This window comes from Dendrobates tinctorius, unplaced genomic scaffold (genome assembly GCF_039654945.1).
Source record: "Dendrobates tinctorius isolate UK_male_01 unplaced genomic scaffold, ASM3965494v1 ptg000107l, whole genome shotgun sequence".
Taxonomy (NCBI): domain Eukaryota; kingdom Metazoa; phylum Chordata; class Amphibia; order Anura; family Dendrobatidae; genus Dendrobates; species Dendrobates tinctorius.
The window spans coordinates 25801161-25815410 of NW_027361775.1; the positions used below are offsets into that span (position 1 = coordinate 25801161).

Sequence of the window (14250 nt, forward strand, 5' to 3'; positions counted from 1 at the left end):
CCACCCTGTGGTAGTTCACTATACAGTATCACAGATTCAAGTCCCCCTGAAGATCTGAAAAGTAAAAATAAAAGAAAAAGTTCTAAAAAATAAAAGAAAAAGTTCAGATCCCCTTGTAAGCTGAACAATACAAATAGAAGTAGAAACACAATCTGTCAAAGTATAAAATTATTCAAACTGTATGTTAAATCCCCCCCCCCAAAAAAAAAAAAAATCAAACCACAAAAATCTTAATTTTTGCGTGCCAAAATAACCCAAAACATTTTGATAGGAAGCTGGGAAAACTTACTGTATGTACCCTAAAAATTGTGGCAATAAAAATTTCAGCTTGGTGCTTAAAAAACTAATGATCACAGGTCCAAAGAAGGGAGAAAAAAATACTAGCCTTAAAAAATGGTGACCGAAACTATTTTTTTTTTTTTTTTTTTTTACAAAGTCCTTGTTTTTTTTAAATGACTAAATATGACAGATTGGAATTGCCATAATTGTGCTGATCTAAAGAATCATATAGCCAGGTCGTTTTTACAATCTAATAAATAATGATGGACTTTAGTTGGGCGGTTTCATCATTTCACCACACTTCAATTTTTTTTTTCCAGTCTTTCCAAAGTTATGGCTTTTGGAAAGAGAAGAAAAAACTAAAGTAGAAAAATGGAAAATCAAACGGTCATGTAGCGGTTAACTAATAAAATCTAATGCACTGACTTGTGGAGAGTGATCATTCATAATGATGCTTTACTTCATGCCTTACAACCTGGTGTAACTTTGCCCAGCTCTGCCCAGAAGACATGCTTCCAATCATCCAGGAGACACTGACGGACCCACTGTTGAGATGGGGGCCGACCATTATCGAAATATGATGTTTACTGTGTTGTTAAAGGTGCAATTACCTGAAAGAAGCCATTCCACACCCTTTCCTAAGGTGTTTTCCTTTACATCTATAAGTTAGATTAAAGACTTTATAAAATGTCATCACATGTCAATCTCATTGATCTAATTGCTTCTGTAATTCTTTGTCTAGCCCTATTAACTTCAAAGTAAACAGGGATAGGCAGTATATATGCGCTACATGGAAAAAGTGTTAGAATTCTGAGGAGTCCTTATGTCCTCTGTTTGGTTGGTATGTGCATAATCCATGTGTGACCCTGGAGTACTATTATAGCGAAAAACATGTGCACAGCCAGAGAGTGGTGCCTAGGTAGGTTCCCAAACCGTGACAATATTAAACAAAGAAGAAGAAACACATTTAGGGAAAATTGGGTGATAAGATACATATTCCTTATTGCAAGGATACTCTCAAAATACACTATAATGCATAAAAGGACTATCAGAGAGCCATTTTTGAGTCCCAATACCAGTAACCGTTAGATCAATATAACTAAAGACATAGGTAAAAAAGCAATGTCTTTATTTGAAAAATACATAGGTAACAATTAACAATCCACAAGTGACATAATATTCAAGAACAGGCGGGCAGCTATATAACCATGCAAGCAATGGCTAGCACCATCACAACGGACATATCAATTGTCCATTTACAATGAAATAAAGGGAACTGTAATTAAAGTGCATAGTGTAGTTCATCATAAATAACAATGATACTTTTACATTACATGTGTCCATATCAGCAATGCACAAAGGACAATATGACAAAGGGTTAACACCTCCATATGTAAACTAGATAAGTACAATAATCCACATAGTGTGCCCATTAGATACTGGTCCAGAGATACAAAATTTACATAGAAATAGTCACTAAACCTGCCTTATGCAGAGCTTACCCATAATGGATGCGTAACCAGAGCGCAGGTGCCCCGACGCGCATTTCGCTGTGGCTTCCTTGGGGGACAGTGCACATTGTGTTCACAGCGCCATCTTTAAATCTACCATCCAAAATACTGACATCGAATGAGAGAGCGGATTCAAGCCGCAACATGTAAGTGTGCCAGTTCAGGACCTCCCAAGTATGACGTCACATCCGGCGCCAGAAAGCGCAACATAATAAACAGGCCTTCCTGCATATCATGTGAGTGTGGGGAGGTGAAGTACCTCAACCAAACGTCACATCCTGCTTCAGAAGACTCAGTGTGATGGACAAGCTTCACACCAGCCTCCAGTGAGTGTGTGGAGGCGGGACATCGGGAGCGTGACGTCACATCCGGCGTCAGGAGGCAGTGGATGGGGAAATTAGTATTCCATCGATCACACACAAAATTCTGCCCCTTAATGACGTCATCAGTGACTCACACTACAGGACGGCCGTTGACACACACTACCCGCAGTGAAAAAGAGTTCCCAGCAGACATTTATAAAACGCTCATAGTACCATTTTATTTACAGACAAGGAAAAGAGCGCATAAGATGAAAAATAGATTTACAGGAAAATCATACACAAATACGCATGTAATTTAAACAGTTCATTATCAAGTACCATTAAACTTTTAGCATTTTAAAATTATAAAGTGCATAAATGTATGCTTCATCCAAAAAGGATGTTAATCCAAAAGTCCAAGAGATTGATCGAAACAAAAACCAGGAGTGTCAAAATGGCCATCTTATGGTTAAAATGCATAATTGCATGCTTCATCCATCACAGGTGTTAACCAAAGTCTCAGGAAATTCATCGCGCACAAAATTCATGGATGTCAGGATAGCCTTATTTTGTGTAAAGATGCAAAAGGCCCAGGTTAATGCTGAGATAACATCCGCTACTAGGAGATTAAAAAAACACAAAAACACATAATAAAAATAACGTAAAAGAACCCAGGAACAGATGAACTACATTGAAAAAGAGAAGAGACGAAGCGCAAAAATCTCATAAAAATGATGAAAAGCTTAATTTTTTTATTAAGACCCGTAGGGGTCATGGTATTGAGTCTAATGATCCATTTACATTCAAGCTGCGCCAGCCTGCGCTTCAGATCCCCCCCTCTAATGCCATCATGTATTCGGTCAATGCCCCTTATCCTAAGGAGATCCGGATCACAGGTATGGCGCAGCTTGAAATGGGGAATTGTCTTTAATGACGCAACATCTACCCCAGTTTGGGCCACCTTGATGTCCCGAACATGTTCCCTAACACGGACCCGCAATTCCCTGGATGTTAGTCCTACATATATTAGCTTGCAGGGACAAGTTGCATAATAAACAACAAAATCGCTGCTGCATGAAATATATTCTCTAATTAGAAAGGTTTTAGTACTGCCGTGTCTGCAGCTCTGAACGCTTGGCTGCATCCACCAATGCTACTACCCAGACTGAATCATTCAGCATTACTGCTCATGGGCTCGCACTGTGAGAATATTAACCCTCTTTTGCATATCCTGCCACAATTATTAGTACGCAACTGATGAAGGTTGTGTAAACTGACCGAAACGTTTTGTCGTGCTATACTGTACCTCCGTCTGGGAATAAATTCACCTATATATTACTACCAAGTTGAGTGCCAGGTTCATTGTTTACTATTGATCCTGGAGTACTGACCGCAGGAAACACTCAACATGCCATTTGTCATGATCCCAGTGCAGGTTTTGACCTGCACGCCAGGGGTTAATGTCTTGATCCCAGTGCAGGTTCTGACCTGCACACCTGAGGTTAATTATTGTGGCCTCTCTTTGGTTCAGGGAGAGCTTGTTATAGCCCTGGGAAGCTCCAATCCCCGTCAGTTATACTTTTGCCATTGACCGACTGTGGTGACCCCTGTGTGCCTGTGCCTTTTGCCTGCCTTCTAGCTTGCTTTTATGGTTCTGACCTGGTTCTGTCCGCCATTGTGCGTTTGCCTGTCGATTCTGTACTCTATATCTGTTTCTCTGGTTTCTGACTTCTTGGGTACATCCTGACTATCCGTTCTGTCTAGCCCTTTGGTATTTTCATGCTATCTTTTGTTTTGACCACGGCTTGATCTGGTTTGTCTCTGTCTATGCCCCTTGGTAACCTTGTCCTGTAATTACCCTTCTAGGAGTTTTCCTTCAGCTCCTAGCTCCCTGGAGCTTAGGCCACGCCCCATCAGTCACGTGCTTCAGGTCCTGTTTGTCTGAAGCATGCATCTTCACTGCTGCTGCCCCCCTCCACAGGTATCTCTGAGCACAGTTTGTCTTACATAGGACATGCGCACTGGCTCAGTGAGAAAGTGCAGTGCGGTGTCCCTGACACCATTACATGTCTAGGACAGGCAACCCATGTTTTTTTCTTGAAACCCCTTTAATGAAGCCTTTCTCATTAATCTCTAAAGTCATCAATATAATGTCTCTATGTTGGTATGTAGTAATAAAACCCATAGTGTGAGTGTTTTTTGTTTCTGTAGGGCCCTGCAGTAAATGTTGCTAATATACACTGACCACCCCAATGTGTAGTGCATTGGACCTCCTTTGGCCTTGAGAACCACAGCAAATTCCCTTGTCCAAGTGATCCTAAGTAGGATTAAGAGCTGGGGTCTGTGAAGACCAGGAAAGCAAGAAGCTTTCATAAAGGGATGAACTATGACAACCCTAATGTCCAAACATTTATTCAAAGCGCACCCAGTGTGTGCCAAGAAATTGTTGCCAACATCATGTTATGTCATCTCTATCAGGCTGTATTCACATAGCATTTGCCCCTACATTCAGTAGCTCCGTCAGTAATTATGTCCAAATCCCAGTAAAACAGGATTCGGACGTACAGTGTATGTGCTGATGAGGCCATTGATTACTAAAATGCAGACTGAGTCACAGTCTGCGCTTTCATGCATTATTTTTGGCTGTAAAAGTCTATTGGAGGTGGGCAGCAGGACATAGACAACTACTTCTTGATGCCCGCCCCAGGCATATACAACCAAAACTGATGCATGACAGAACACATTGTAACTCCATCTGCATCATAGTCAATGAGAGAAGGTTGCAGAAAGCAACAAAAGTGCACTAGTCCGAGAAATAGTATATTCAAATAGACGATAACTTTATTGATTAAAATTCATACAACAACAATATACACAGATCTACATATAGCTTTGGTGTGGGGAGCAGATGGAAGAATTGTGCAAGGAATGACGCTGTATTAGATAGACCGCACAGATCCCTCATACCCCTGAAAGAGCAAGAGAGTGGATACAAAAATTGAGTGTATTAATTATATAAATCCGTTCACATTAGATTAGTAATATTCTTACAGAGCCAGTTCACCAAACAAAAATAACTGGAGGAAATGTCCTCACCATATGAATAAAACCACAATAGCAACATATGTTAGATGTCATCAATATATTACCCGGTTGCACGTGACAGTCTCACTCTCCAAAAGTGGTCCAGGGGGTGTGCCAGTTAACCCAAACGCGCGTTTAGGCGGTGCCTTTCTCAAGGGGCATTTTTTTTTTATTTTTTTTTTTGAACTTGCAAAGTAACAGAGGATTTGATTTTCAGCAACTATATAGAAAGTAAAATAGTGAATATTAGAAACATAAAAAATTCAAAAGATTAAAAAATACAGGCAAACATGCCTTACACAAATACCACAGACAAACACAGACAAGCTGAAGGACTTCATAGGAAGGGGACAAAGCAAAGGTTCTCATTGAGACCGGACGGATGGAGTGTATTTCCAAATCCATCTCGCCTCCATTTGTGCAAGCTTTTTAGAGGTACCAAAACCCTGGATATTAGATTGTGATGGAGTCTGAAATGACGCGGAATAGTTTTTAAGGTGGATGGGTCTTCATGTAATGCCCAAAATGTGCTCTCTACTGCCTACCATTAACCGGCATGTAGTGAGGCCTACGTAGATTTTTGCACATGGACAAGTGGCATAGTATATGACATTTGTACTTGTGCATGTAATACGCTTTTTTACTTTGTATTGTCTAGTACCATCAGCATTAGAAATGGTATTGCAGAGGTCAATATTTGGGCACGCGACACAGCGGCCACAAGGAGCACAACCACCTTCTGAAGCTATTTTGTGTAGGAAAGTCATAGGTGTATCACCCACATAATGGCTGTGGACCAAAATATCTCTCAGGTTACTCGATGTTTGTGCTGTTATTGATGCTTTCTTAGGTAAGTATTTTGACAGCCCCGGATCCGCCCTAAGAATAGGCCATGTCCTATCTAGGATTTTTTTCAACGAATCGAATTGTGAATGATAGTTCATTACAAAACGAACCATCTCATTATTCGTTTTGTTTTTAGATTTATAGAGAAGGTCATGTTGAACCGAGTGTTTTGCCCTATTGAAGGCTTTTTTTATGGTTCTGCCACTATAGCCCGTTCCCTCAAGCGTTGTTTCAAATCATCCGCCTGATTTCGCCCATAACTGCCAGGAAAATTGTTCGGGATGCAAAGAAAATCCCACAAATAACATCAGCTGAAATACTGGACTCTCTGAAAACTAGCGGTGTGGCTGTTTTAATAAGGAGGCTCTTGAAAAAAAAAGGGCTACATGATCGAGTTACCAGAAGAAAGTCATTACTGAGAAAATGCCACAAAGTATTTTGCCTACAATACGCAAAACAGCACAGAGACAAGCCTCAAAACTTCTGGAACAAGGTAATTTGGAGTGATGAGACCAAAATTGAACTTGGCCACAATCATAAACGTTACATTTGGAGAGAGGTCAACAAGGCATATGATGAAAGAAACACCATTCCTATTGTAAAGCATAGAAGTGGATCGCTGACGGTTTGGGGATGTGTGAGCTACAAAGGCACAGGACACTTGGTCAAAGTTGAAGGAAAGAGAGGCAAATTTGCAATGAACAGCCCAGAAGCTGCGCATGGGACGTACTTGGATGTTCCAACTTGACAACGATCCAAAACACAAGACCAAGTCGACCTGTCATTGGCTGCAACAGAACAAAGTGAAGTTTCTGGAGTGGCCATCTCAGTCTCCTGACCTCAATATCATTGAGCCACTCTGGGGAGATCTCAAGCGCGCAGTTCATGCTAGACAGCACCGGAATTTACAGGAACTGGAGGCTTTTTGCCAAGAAGAGTGGGCAGCTTTACCATCTGAGAAAATAAAGAACCTCATCCACAACTACCACAAAAGACTTCAAGCTGTCATTGATGTTAGAGGGGGCAATACACGATATTAAGAAATGGGGTATGTAAACTTTTGATTAGGGTTATTCGGATGTTTTGGGTTGTCATTATGATTAAAAAGAGAAAACACAGTAGTTTGACAATAAATGGCTTCACCCAACCACTAACCATGAGTGTGGTTGGGTGAAGCTAACCATGTTGGTGTTATAAGGGGGCAGATATGTCTTTATGGGTTAAAAATTTTGCCCCAGAGCCTATAGGATTCCAGTTACACCACTGGGGCTGAAGAATATTTTTACTAAATTAAAAACTAATCTTTAACCTAAAACATCACAGACAATGGAAAAGTATTGGCACATTAGACTTGCAATTACTCAGTATGTAAATAATATGATGGATGAAGCATATACTGTCCATAGATATTTTTTGTTTGATTGCAAATCTTTCTAATTTTCATGCGATTAGTTAGCCAAAGTTCAAACACACATTTGATTCTATAACACTCCATTTAGCTGTAACGCTAGTTACTACTCACGAACAAGCTGTGTGGCAGGGTAGTCAAACTTTCCGAGATCAAATACCAAGAAAGCACATAATCTTAAAAGAATATCAGAAGATATCGGATCAGAGCAAAGGGGCTAGGCAAAAACAAGGTCCAAAGTCAGGGAGCAATTGATCAACAAACAAAGCACAGGAATACAAGGCAAAGCACCACTGAGCACATGCTACAACTGGCAGAGATATGTGACTGACAGCTTAGCTAAGTAGCTGGGTAATAACTTAGAACAGGGAACACCCAAGGACGCTCAGCACCTTCCAGTCTCAGATTGGACGGCTGAGTTATCAAAATACCGACAGTTCAGCACGACCCTGCACTAGATTGGATGACTGAGCTGTCACTCGGTGTCCAAGACGCACTGAGAAGAATCGTGACATTAGTAACTATAAGACCTACAAAGAGGCACCGGAGTGCACAACACGTATAAAAATACATGCATTATTTAGTTCAGAAAATCCAGTGCAATCATTGCGCCAACTTTTTCCAGCATTTTTAAGTGTTTCTATATGTTAGACTAATATTGTCTTTTTAATACCTCTCCATATGCTAATATAGAAACTTGTACTGTAGTTTTCACATACTACTTCATATAGGGCTAACTTCACTTTTCTGTATGTTTCCCCAGTCTACTCACTGTCATTTTAGTCATGCTCTTTTCATTTCACATTTGAATACTAATTAAATAGATAATTGATATTTTCATAGGAGTTAAGCACTTCGGTGTCTCTTTGTAGGGCTTATAATTATATGATCCACAAACAATCTAATTAGAGATTCCAGTGGAGATAGAACGCTGCCGCTGCGGCTCAGTCTGAGGAGGACACTGGTTTAGTGTTGAAACGTGTAGTATAATTCATCACAAGAAAGGTTTAGTGCATACATCTTTGTCCTTTGGATCATCCCCAACCTGAACATCTTATCTCCAATGGAATCCCCACTCGTTCCACTTTCATGCATGGTGGATACTTCTCCTCATTACCAACCTATGAGTGCTTTTCTTCTCCATCAGGATCTACACAATCTAATGTCTGACGAGCTCCTGGCTAAAATTACAAGACTTTACTGGCTTGACTTTTATCCTAAGTCATGAAACAAGGCTCGTTAAAGGGTCGACATTGACTTTTAGGATTGCGACTTCCAATAGGTGGCACTAGAGTTCTAGTCCTCTTCCTCTTTGAAGAGACAATTTGCATAATTAAGACTTTACTGCAAATATAAAGAAGAACTTAGCATCTGACTTCATAGATTTGTCTTGTAAGGGTATGTGCACGGGATGTGTTTTTCAGGTGAGTCCGTTCCGTAACTCATCTCAAAAGGTGCTAAAGAAACGATGAAAAGAATGAACATATGAACTGTAATGTGAACTGGCTTGCTGTGCACGTGTTCAATTTTCCAAGGTAAAGAAGTGACCTAGCCATTTTTCAAGCGTCTTCTATTTGGAAGCTGCTCACTAGTTTGTTCACTACAAAATATGAAAAAAAAAAAATCTGAAAAACTCACCGGGGGCATACAAGTCTAAAAGGTGTCATGTGTACATACCCTTAGAATAGAGGAATATGAGCTTTACTAGAATTCAGGGGCCGTCAAAGTCAGGTATTGACATACACTGAAATGGGGCTTGTTCCTGCAGGTTATTTCTGAGGACCTTACTAAGAAAAGCATGGATAAGAACATATGTAGTTACAAAAGGAAACACTTTTATTGAGAAATGGATAAAAGCATATTAAATTAAGTAAGGAATCCATGGAAGATACAGAACCAAAGAAGAATGGGCTGGGCAGCTGGAGGCCCCATAAGGATAGCACCATGGTAATGAACATACATAACTGTAGAACACATGCAAAATACAAAGGTGCAGTGACAATGAATGAATGACACCTGTGTAAGCCACAGTCTATAAAACATGATACTCAACATGATTAAAAGTAACAGATAATCACAACAGAACACAGCACTAACAAGGAAAATATATATATACAGTATAGTCAAGTTCACGGTACCAACCAAAGTGGAGGGGACTCCAGGTGCCTGGCCAGTTCGACAGATGTTTCACCCAGTGTGCTTCATCAGGGGTAAGGTTATTTCTGCAGCATTGCATGGAATTTATTCAAACCCTATTATGATATAAAGCATTGATTATTTCTACAACACAACTTTACCACCTGTAAATGTACCCTAAAAGCCCTCCATTGCTTTGTTATTGAAAGATGGCCGACATGAAACAGGTGCATTTCTGGTTTTGAGTTTAAATGTATACATAATTATAGACGCTACATTTTATTACAAGTGAATGCTAGGTGACGGCTATGTTGTTACTCTTGTTCCCTAAGTGATGTACTGTAAAGAATTAATGAGGCTATACTTCCTCCCATGGGGGCAGCCTGAGCTGTCATCAGTGCTACTCATCCTGCACAGCTTTCTAACTCATAAAATGTATTTCAATTAGTGTAAAAAAAATAAAAGGAAAATTCCCGGGAGAAAATTTCACATCCAGTGAGCAAGACTTTACTGCCAGTGAAAACTGTGAAGCCTTCAGGATAAATTCTCATGCTCAATGTTAACTGTTAATTCAGTAGCTATTATACACAGACACATTCACTGTATGGCCACTTTATTAGAGACAACGGTTCTTTGACAATTAGACATTAGTCACCTAACCGCAGAGTGCAATCAAGTCAACAAGTTTTTTGTGGGTCAGTACCAGTGTGAATCCACATCAGAATCGGAAAATCAGTTGATCTGAACTACAGTTGTGCTCAAAAGTTTACATACCCCGGCAGAATTTTTTTCTTTCTTGGCCTTTTTTCAGAGAATATGAATGATAACACCAAAACTTTTTCTCCACTCATGGTTAGTGGATGGGTGAAGCCATTTATTGTCAAACTATTGTGTTTTCTCTTTTTGAATCATAATGACAACCCAAAACATCCAAATGACCCCGATCAAAAGTTTACATACTCAATTTCTTAATATCGTGTATTGCCCCCTCTAACATCAATCACAGCTTGAAGTCTTTTGTGGTAGTTGTGGCTCTTTATTTTCTCAGATGGTAAAGCTGCCCACTCTTCCTGGCAAAAAGTCTCCAGTTCCTGTAAATTCCTGGGCTGTCTAGCATGAACTGCGTGCTTGAGATCTCCCCCAGAGAGGAGACGGAGATGGCCCTTCCAGAAACTTCACTTTATTCTGTTGTAGCCAATGACAGGTCGACTTGGTCTTGTGTTTTGGATCATTGTTATGTTGGAACGTCCAAATACGTCCCATGCACAGCTTTCGGGCTGATGATTGCACATTTGATCAAGTTTCCTGGGTGTTTGTAGCTCACACATCCCCTACCATCAGCGATCCATCTCCTTGCTTTACAGTAGGAATGGTGTTCCTTTCATCATATGCCTTGTTGACCTCTCTCCAAATGTAACATTTATGATTGTGGCCATTTTCAATTTTGGTCTCATCACTCCAAATTACTTTGTTCCAGAAGTTTTGAGGCTTGTCTCTGTTCTGTTTTGCATATTGTAGGCAAAATACTTTGTGGCATTTGCGCAGTAATGACTTTCTTCTGGCGACTCGACCATGCATCCCTTTTTTTTTTCAAGTGCCTCCTTATTGTGCATCTTGAAACAGCCACACACCACTTGTTTCCAGAGAGTCCAGTATTTCAGCTGATGTCAATTGTGGGTTTTTCTTTGCATCCCGAACAATTTTCCTGGCAGTTATGGATAAAAAATTTTGTTGGTCTACCTGACCATGGTTTTGTTTTTAGGGAGCCCCTGATTTTCCATTTGTTAATCCCAGTTTGAATGCTGCTGACTGGCATTATCAATTCCTTGGATATCTTTTTGTATCCCTTTCCTGTTTTATACAGATCAACTACCTTTTCCCGTGGATCCGTTGACAATTCTTTTGCTTTCCTCATGATTCACAATCCAAAAACGTCAGTGGCTGGATGCAAGATGCAAAAGTCTGTCTGGATCCCAGAAACTCACTCAGCTTTTATGCACACATACTGATTACAAGCAAACAGATCACAGGTGAGGATGTTACCTTTAATAGCCATTCAAACACATTTGTGTCAACTTCTGTGCATGTTATCAGGTCAAAATCATCAGGGTATGTGAACTTTTAATGAGCCTGTTAAAGTTATGGCTCATTCAATATCATTGTTAGGAAAGGCCAGATGATTTAAATTTCCCAGTGTTATAAAGCCCAGCCTCCTCTAACCTTGTGCCAAAAAACAGCAGCCATGGATTCTTCTAAGCAGCTGCCTAGCACTCTGAAAATGAAAATGGTGGAGGCCCACAAAGCAGGAGGCTATAAGAACATAGCAAAGCATTTTAAATTTGGCCTTTCCTCAATTTGAAATGTAATTTAGAAATGGCAGTTAACAGGAACAGTGGAGGTCAAGTTAAGGTCTGGAAGACCAAGCAAAATTTCACTGAGAGCTACTTGTAGGATTGCTAGAGACTGAAATAAAAACCCCTGGTTGACTGCAAAAGACCTTCAGAAATATTTAGCAGACTCTATAGATGTGATATATTATTCTACTGTTCAGACACATCTGCACAAATATGGCCTTCATGAAAGAGTCATCAGAAAACCTCTCTTGCATCCTCGCTATACAATTCAGCATTAGAAATATTTCAAAGAACATCTAAACAAGCTTGATGCATTTTGAAAGTCCTGCAGACCAATGAGATTCAAATAGAGCTCTTTGGTCACAATGATCAAAGGTATGTGTAGAGAAAAAAGGGCACAGAATTTCAGGAAAAGAACATCTCACCAACAATTATGCAGATTAATCATGCTTTGGGGTTGTGTTGCAGGCAATGGCATGGGGAATATTTCACGGGGAGAGAGCAGAAGAAATTCAATAAAATTTCAAAATGAACATTGTCTCTCCAGAGAGGAAGAATACTTGAACTCTAATGCTATCTATTGGACTCTAATGCAACCTATTGGAAGTAGCAATCCTACAAATCAATATCGACCCTTTAACAAGCCTTGCAACATGACTTAGGAAAAAAGCCAAATAAGAATCTCAATTTGCAGACAGTGTTTTGAAGTATTTCCCCATGTCTGTGTAAAGTATGAGATCTGATTTGGTTAAGTGAGAGGCTAAGGCTGGGATTTAAGGTATAATGTTTCTCCTTGTGGAGAGTCAAAATAAAAATGCTGGAAGGAAAAAAGCGCAATAGGGTCTTATCCAGATATTAAGAGATTCATCCAATTGGATTATACTCACCAGATAGAGCCAAAGACAAGGCTCATAGAAATGTCAGCTGCTGCAGACCCACCGATCAAACTTGTGATCAACCAGAGATACAAAAATGGGAAAAAAATCGATTCACTCCACGCGGAGTGAATCCACTTTTTCCCATTTTTATATCCTTGTGGAGAGTGACATGCCAGATCTGGCATGCCAGTATGAGGAGACTTGCATGCTCTGTAGCGCTATGTACCAGCAGATTAACCAGTATCTGCAGGTAAATAGCTTTTCCGAGATGACAGGTTCCCTTTAAATACAATGTGGCAGAACTGTTTATCACATGTGACCTGTAGATTTACCTCATTTAGCTGTTCCTGACCATCTCTCTACTTCTGCCATTGATAAGAATTTGACCCTGATTTGGTAGCCAGGCTTTGCTCTCAGATTGACTTCTGTTAAAAATTAAAGGAGTGTAAATAAAGTAGATCTATCATTTGAAGAGATTAGAACTCCCTTGTTTGCAGATCCCAGATTAAGAGAGAGTCACAAAATTCACTAGTTCAACTCATACAAGTTAAGGCCCCGTCACACTAAAGGTACTATCACACTTGGCGATGTAACAGCGATCCCGACTAGCGATATGACGCGGTCAGGATCGCTGGTGCATCGCTAAGTGGTCGCTAGTGAGCTGCCACACAGGCAGATCTCACCAGCGACAACGTAGGGGTCGGGGGTCGCTACTTACCTGTCAGACGAGGCGATCCTGCGTCCTCCCGCCCGCGTCCACACGTCGCTCGTCTCCACAGCAGGAAGTCCAGCAGGAAGCTGACGACGAGAAACGGTCCAGGACGTTCTCGCGCGATCAGCGATAACCAGCGGGGGAGCGGTCGGAGGTAAGTATCAGACATAGTGATATCGCTAGCAATATCGCTATAACGTCACAAAAACCAGTGACGTTATAGCAATATTGCTAGCGATATCGCTTAGTGTGACAGGCCCTTAAGCGATATCGCTAGCAATATCGCTGTAACGTCACTGGTTTTGTGACGCAGCAGCGATATCGCTATGTGTGATATTTACCTCCGACCGGCTCCCCCCGCTGATTATCGCTGATCGCGCGAGAACGGCCTGGGCCATTTCTCGTTGTCAGCTTCCTGCTGGGCTTCCTGTGGCGCCGACGAGAGACGCGTGGACGCGGGCAGGAGGACGTCAGAATTGCCTCGTCTGACAGGTAAGTAGCGACCCCCGACTGCTGCTATGTCGCTGGTGAGATCTGCCTGTGTAGCAGCTCACTAGCGACCACTTAGTGATGCACCAGCGATCCATATTGTTGTCGGGATCGCTGGTGCATCGCTAAGTGTGACAGTACCTTTAAGAGGCACATGTATCAGTTGGTAGATTGCTATATGCAATTCACCTCCTACTTAAGAAAATTGACTACCAGTCATCACCTAGACCAAATTCACACTTCCATAAAAA

The 14250-nt window shown here is 40.8% G+C and overlaps 1 long non-coding RNA gene across 3 annotated transcripts in view; it reads right to left on the reverse strand.

Annotated features, from left to right (window-relative positions):
* Nucleotides 1-1416: 1416 nt before the first annotated feature.
* LOC141100669 (uncharacterized) overlaps nt 1417-14250 on the reverse strand; it is a 56787-nt gene continuing 43953 nt past the window's right edge. For 2 of the 3 annotated variants that reach the window (XR_012234737.1, XR_012234736.1), the window contains exons 2-4: nt 9573-9682; nt 5242-5396; nt 4965-5061 (exon numbers count right to left, since the gene is read on the reverse strand). This is a non-coding gene — a long non-coding RNA (uncharacterized lncRNA). Of the gene's footprint in view, nt 2712-4964; nt 5062-5241; nt 5397-9572; nt 9683-14250 lie in introns of those variants that run through there. The other variant, XR_012234738.1, reaches the window with a different exon arrangement.